At 38.7% G+C, this 7287-nt stretch overlaps 1 pseudogene; it reads right to left on the reverse strand.

Annotated features, from left to right (window-relative positions):
- Positions 1-5158: 5158 nt before the first annotated feature.
- Positions 5159-6378, reverse strand: LOC127123409 (uncharacterized; annotated as a pseudogene).
- Positions 6379-7287: the final 909 nt, after the last annotated feature.

Below are 7287 nucleotides of genomic sequence, written 5' to 3' on the forward strand. Positions count from 1 at the left end.
TAGGTCATTAACATAACATAGTCCACTGCATAGCATTGCATTATCCTTTGCCCAAGTGCAGGTCCATCAGACAAAATTAGGTCAAACTGGTCAGGAGATCAGTCAATCAAGCAAGCAAGTGCCATTTCCATTGAGACAAGGCCCTAGGGTTGGTCCAACATGTTCACATGACCTAGGGGTTCTTTTGAAGTGGTGTGGTCAAGGATTGGGTGCTCAGAAGTCATCAGTTATTGTTCAGTCCATCAGAAGCCCTAGAAAGTCAACTATGATCAACTGTGGTCAACTGTGCTTGATTTTATGGATTTGAAGGTGGGAGATGGTTTGAAAGGCTTCATTCATGTCCATACAAGTCTCATTTGACATTTCAAAGATCAAGATTGGAGAAAATAAAGTCAGACAAGAAGTTTCCTAAAATAGCAGGTGACTTGTAATTGGAAATTGCCAAAAATGGAAAGTTTTGCTCCTCAAATTTACATCATCATACAAATGAATTTTTGTTACAAATGAATTTTTGTCTAACATGAAAGTTGAAGATCTTGTTCTCACATTTCCAAAAAGTCAAAGAACACTCATTTATCATTTATGGTTGGCAAGTTATGATCAAATCATTCTCAGAAATTTTTGAACTTCAAAGTGGCATATCTTCCAAACCATTTGGCCAAATTGAGTGAGGTTTTTTGCTACAAGTCACATTTGATATGCTCTATCCAAATCCTTCATCATAATTTACAAAAAATCATCCAAGCAAAATGGCCTTTTTCAAGTGGCATGAATTAAAAAAGAGAGAGGTGAAAAAATGAGCTTTCAATTTAAGCCTTGCCAATGCTTTTCACCATTTGCCAATGTTCAGGAATCATATTTGGGGTATGCCTAAGCCCAATTTCGTGCATTAACATGCACCCCATGCAATTTGAGTGTTTTTTTTAGCAAATGACCAAAACACTTTCATTAAGCCAAATTCACTTACCATTCCACTAACCACACTTAAGCATTACTAATCAGAGTATATAGTGCACATTTTCAGTCTGAAAACCCTAGCCACAACACACAAACCAGATCAAAAAACTTCATTTTCTCTCAAGCTCTCATTTCCTTACTTGAACTTTTTTCTGAAAATCTCCAAAAGAGCTCGTGCCCTGTTGATTGTTTCATCATTTACCATCATTTTGGAGGCCTTTGCAAGCTTTGTTTCACAACTGTAGAGCAAGAAATTACCACTGTTGCATTGAACCATTTCCATGGCAGTTGGATCTTTGAGCTGGAATTGAGGTAACTGGGCTTTCAATACTCATTCATTCATCATCTGGAGCATCAAGAAGTTGCTGTTTCCACTAGTCACGGCCAAACAACCACTGTTCCATCACTGTCCTGCAGATTAGGTAAAATTTCGAATCACACTATTCTTAAAATGTTGACATGCTTTGGATAGATCTTGCCTTTCTGGTTATACTGAACTTTAAATCGTGGAAAATGGTCAAGTATTTTGAAAGTTATGTTGTCATGAAATTTCATATGTGAATGTTATGTTGCTTGTTGCTTCCTTGTTAGTTCGAATTAGGGTTAATGATGGTTGTATTATTGATGTACTCTGCAAGATGATTCGAATGATGTTTTCATTTTCCAAAACTGGAACAAAAGTTCATCACCATTGATGAACAAGATGAACTGTGCATAAACCCTAGTTTCTGTAAACCCAGAATCGCGTTTGGCCATTTGGAGCTTTTGTTTTACATGAATTTACTGTTTTATTGCCATGCGCGAATCAGAGGACGACACCTCCTTAAGTGAAACGCGGAGTTTCACTTAAGGGACCGGGTTATTACGAAATTGCCACTGCCGGTTTTCATTTTATTTAAATCATTTCATTATTTCAATATTTATTTCATTTGATATGCCAATCTTCCAAAAATCATAAGTCACTCATTTTTAATCCAAATTTGGTGGGATTTTTTGTGAAATGCTCCTCATGATCTCTAGTTTTTTATGATGATTTTTCCAGATTTTTTGCATGTGTGGATTCTAAAATGTGCTAGGGTTTGTTCATGTTTTGACCATTTTGTGTATGCTTTGCCAAATTGCTTGTGAAATGATGATACCTGATCAAATGCCTCTCAAATTTTTTGTGATTAAACTAGACATGTTCATGGTGATTTTGGTATAGAGTTTGTAATTTTATCATTTCTGGTTGTGGAGATATGATTTTTTGAAGAGGGGTGTGACAATTTGTGTCACACCATGCATGTCCAACTTCATGATTTTAATTACCCTGGTTATTGAACTCAAAATGGTTTGAATTTTTGCATGAAGACACTTGTGCATGTTGAGATTGTGTGTGAATTATTCTGGAATTTTTGAATGCATTTCCTATTTGATTGATAATTTCTCCTCTGTTTGACCAAATTGTTGACTTTTGTGACACATGATGCCATATGATTTGTGAAATTCTAATGCTTAATTGGATGGACTTGAAATTTAACATGTGGATTGTAGACATCTTATAGCTTGTCATGGTTTTAGTCCCATTCATTTATCATATGTTGTTTCTGTTTTATGATTAATTGAAGTTGGTGCATGTTTTGATGCTTTGTATGAGTATGCTTGAACTTGGTTTGACTTTCTGATTTTCATTGACCTACTTCTTTTGATCCAAATGAGCTGAAATTTGGTGTGCTTATCATGTTGTGGATGATGTTTGATCATGATTTATTTGAGTATTTTTTGGAATGTTTGTGATTTAATTTGAGTTGAGACATTCTGTTGACTTCTTTGAGGTTCTATATGCCATGCTTTGACCTAATTTGGTTGTGAAATGATAATGATGAATGATGTGAATGTGAAACCACTTGGGTTTGTTTCTTGATTGATTTATATTGACTTTGGACACTTGTCCCTTGCTGTTTTGAATTTTTTATCCCCTTTTGACCCTAGGCTTGTCCTAGTGGTCTTGTTGCTCATGTTTAAGCTTGGTTTTTCAGGTTAAGCAACAAATGCTTCAAAGAGATCAATACAAGTTGAATGAGTTTGATTGTTTATCATGAACTAACTTGTTTGTTTTGTAGGTTGCTTAGCTCACTTGTTATGAGCTTGTGCTTTGCACATATGCTTGACTGTGTTGTCTGTTGGCTTATGCTGTTTGTTTTAACTTTGTGTCTAGTATACTAATTGTGTTTGACTGATTTCAGGTACATTAGTTGCTATTAGTTCTTTGAGAACTTTGCTTTGCTTTGCTTGATAGCAATTTGCATTGAGGTATAATTTCCTTACTCCATGTAGTCTGGAAGACCTGGCCTGTTATTCGGCCAGGCACCTGTCTGAAGTCCTCCTTAAGAGGCAATGTTTGTGACTGTTTACTTTTGTCCTTGCATTTATTCAAAGACCTCCTAAGTGAAGAGGCATTGGCAGACACAAGGGATGTGCAATCCATCCCCTGTTATTCTGTGTGTCATCTGCTTTGCTCACACCACTGTGTTGATGCATTGCAGATATTAACCCAAGATCATTGTACAATGAGTCAGTGTCATATGTGTAGAAGGGTTCCCACTTTCTGAACCCACACATTCTTGTCTTAAGCTCTCCCAGGCCAGGGATAAGAGCTGTGAAGTCTCATCTTCACTCACCTTTCATCAGCTTCACCCTAACTCTCAATGTTAGGGTTAAGAGCTAACATTACCCTGTTACAGAGGTTTGTTTGTCGAGGTTGATATGACCCCTCGACTAAAACCTAACCTTGATTGAGCCCATTGATTGCATATAGTGTGTGCTATTTGTGCTTGTGTGTTTGCCTTAGCTTGCTTCCTGTGCAAGTTAGGTTTAGTTTGGCTTGCTTCCTGTGCAAGTCATGTTTAGGATAGGCTTGCTTCCTGTGCAAGTTAGATAGCAACCTTAACTCAGGGATGATTTTGCATGATAACATCTAGGCTCGAGTCGTAGTCTCCCTAGTTGTGTCTCCCTTTGTTATCTGGTTAGGCTAGACCTGTGTCCCTACGTAGGGGAACTACGTCGCCCTGATCCTCATACCAGATGAGGTACGTAGGCAAGAGATTGAGCTGATCTCTCCGGGCGCCTTTTCTTTTCTTTTTAACCTTTGTGTCTCCACACTCTTTGTGTGTGTTCGGTTCGGATGCTGATGTAAGTCCAGTGATTGGCATTCGGGCTCCACGTTTGCCTTCTTGTGTGTGTTTTGGTTCGGATGCTGATGTAAGTCCAGTGATTGGCATTCAGGCTCAACGTTTGCCTTTGCCTGTGTTTGTTTGTGTGCGTGTTAGCCGAGCTACAAATGCTCTGATTCTCCTTCGTCCAAGGAGATACGTATGCATAGGATGCGATATCCTAGCGAGCATGTGTCGTTTCCCCAGTCCGAACTACTTAGACTCTGATGTCTATGCTTGATAGACTAAGTAGGCCCAGGATGCGATATCCTGCCGAGTCAGTTTCAGTCTATTTTCTTGTGTCTCTTTCAGCCAGTGTGTGTGTGTGAGCAGTGTTTTAGCAACCATTTTCCTTCCTTTTGTGCGTGGATCCCGTCGAGTACGACGGATGCGTAGGGGTGCTAATACCTTCCCTTCGCATAACCGACTCCCGATCCCATTCTCTTTGGTCGCGAGACCACGTCTTTTCCAGGTTTACTCTGAGCGTTTCCTTTCCCTCTTTTGGGATAAATAACGCACGGTGGCGGCTCTGTTGTTCTTGTTTCCCGCCGGTTTTTCGCGTAATGCGACACAGTGAAACACGACCAAATGAATGGAGAGGGTGTCTTTGCAATGCATTGAGGTTGGTGTTGATTTACGACGAGGGCAATTCCTTGGTCAAGCTTAGCTTCAACTTTTTTCTTGTGTTAATGCTGTAATTTTATGTTGAAGTGATGAAGTTGCCTTGTTCGAGTAACAATTGGATTAGTTTGGGATTTTGGTCTGTTTATGGTGCTCAATGCTCTCACGTCACGGCTTATACGGTACGAGACTCCGTGGATCAAGCTTCTTTCTTTGGTTAGTATCTGTTTCTTATCACTTGTCTTTAACCCCGCCTTTCACGTTTATTGCCGAGTCGGTGAGCTTATGAGTAATTGTTGCATCTGATGTTTGTGCAGAATTCTTCCGGATTGCAAGACCACGAATCCTCTTCCAACATGAAAATTCAAAATAAGTTCTGCAGACTGCTATTACCCATTGCTCGGCAGCAGTCGCCGAGCATACCCGAGACTGCTCCAAGTTGTGAACATAACTCTGAAGTGTTCGTGCAAGAACTTTCTTCTGCAAGTTGCCGTCAAAAAATAGTGTTGAGCCTCAAGCAACGACTCCATAACAGCTTTTTTTTGGTTGTCCGATTTTAAATCTGCAGCATAATAGTCGCCCTTTAAAAAGTCACTTCTTGTGTAGTAAAGCCAACAAGCAGAAGCTATACCATGTCTACCACATCTTCCACTTTCCTGGTAGTAGGACTCTAGATTTTTTGGACAGCCATAATGAATCACTTTTCTTATATTAGGTTTATCTATGCCCATGCCAAAGGCAATTGTAGCCACCATGACTTGCTTTTCATCTCTAACAAGTAATCTATGAGACTCCTCTCGTGATCTTCCATCCATTTGCCCATGGTACATTCCAGCTTTAATACCGACTTCCATAAGTGACTTATATATCTGCTCTACATCTTTGATTGTTGTGCAGTAAATTATAGTTGAACAACCATTAGCAACTTCTTTTGAAATTTCTTCCACAAGCTCATCAATAAAATATTGTCCTCATAGAAAAGATTTGGGCGATCAAATGAACCAACAACAATGTAAGGATTATTCAACTTCAAGGAATTGGTGATGTCAAACCGAACCTTTTCAGTAGCCGTTGCAGTTAGACCAACATAAGGAACATCTAACAGAACACCACGTAACTTGTCTAACTGCTTGTATTCTACCCTAAAGTCATGCCCCCATTCTGATATACAATGTGCTTCATCAACAGCAAAAAGACTAATTCCTTCCTTTAGCAAGTTGGACCAGAAACTTGTAGGAATTGAGCATGCCTTCTCAGGAGTCATAAACAGAATGTCGAATTGACCGCGCTCGGCTTTACCCTGAATAGTATAATCCTTCTGAGCGCTTGAAAGATATTCAGCTTTGATACCTCGCTGTTTCAAAGCCATTACCTGATCCTGCATCAATGATATTAAAGGGCTTACAACTATCCCAGTCTTTTTCACAACCAATGGAGGCACTTGATAACACAATGACTTGCCACTACCAGTAGCCATAACTACCAAGCAATCCCTTTTCTCAATAATTTTCTCGATGACCTCTTGCTGATACGGTCGAAAACTCATAAACCCAAAGTAGTCCTTGAGAACGGAGAGCGTGGTATCCATGGCGGTGAATGAAGGAGGAAGACAACATAGAGAACAACTTCTGCTCTGAGAATTCGCCTGATTCGATTTCGTTGAAGGGACCAAATGAAGAATTTCAGCCAACTATATCTGCCTCTTGAGCAGAATACTTTATGTGTTCTGTTCTGTCTGTATGCATGTAGAACTACTGCATAAACTAATGTAACTATTATTTTTCATGTTTTGAAGACATCACTACTGAACCTGAAATTGTAAGAAGTGTGACTTGGAAATTACATGTCTCTGGTCATGTCTAGAAAGAATGCTTTCTGCTTGGATCACACATGTTAAACTGTTTTTCTTGTAAATTAAGTATGCCTTGGACAAACTTATGTTTTGTAAAAAAATATGACATTATTGTGAATGAAAAAGTTAGCTTCTCTCGTAGCAAGTCAAAAGAAGCCTTTCCTTGTATCTTCAGGACTTCATGTATTCAAGTGGTGATGTTTAAAGGTTATGAGTTAATCCACTTGCCATGGGAACGATGGTTATGAGTGAGTGGATGTGGTAAAAATGAATGAAGTAATTAAAATATGAATGAGTATGTGTATGGATGAATGGAAGCTTTTCAATGTGAATGAAAAATGTGAATGCAAATTTGAACATGATATATAGAAATATGAGATGGAATCTCCTTGAATTAAGATTGAAAGGAAAAATGACGTTCTATGAGAGAGACAAAACATGGATTAAATTTAAACATGAGAATGAAAGACATTACATTCCCACTGATTCTATTAGACTATATCAAACATCTAAAGTCAAATAGAAAGGTAAAAATCTAATAGTCATGGAATGGCCAGTAGTGGCAATGTCTAAACAATCAGTGTAGGTGGGTAGATTCATGACCAGATGAAATGGTCATGAGGAGGAAAGAAAATGAATGATTGATGAAAAAAAAAATTCAGGGCC

This window comes from Lathyrus oleraceus, chromosome 2, assembly GCF_024323335.1.
Source record: "Lathyrus oleraceus cultivar Zhongwan6 chromosome 2, CAAS_Psat_ZW6_1.0, whole genome shotgun sequence".
Taxonomy (NCBI): domain Eukaryota; kingdom Viridiplantae; phylum Streptophyta; class Magnoliopsida; order Fabales; family Fabaceae; genus Lathyrus; species Lathyrus oleraceus.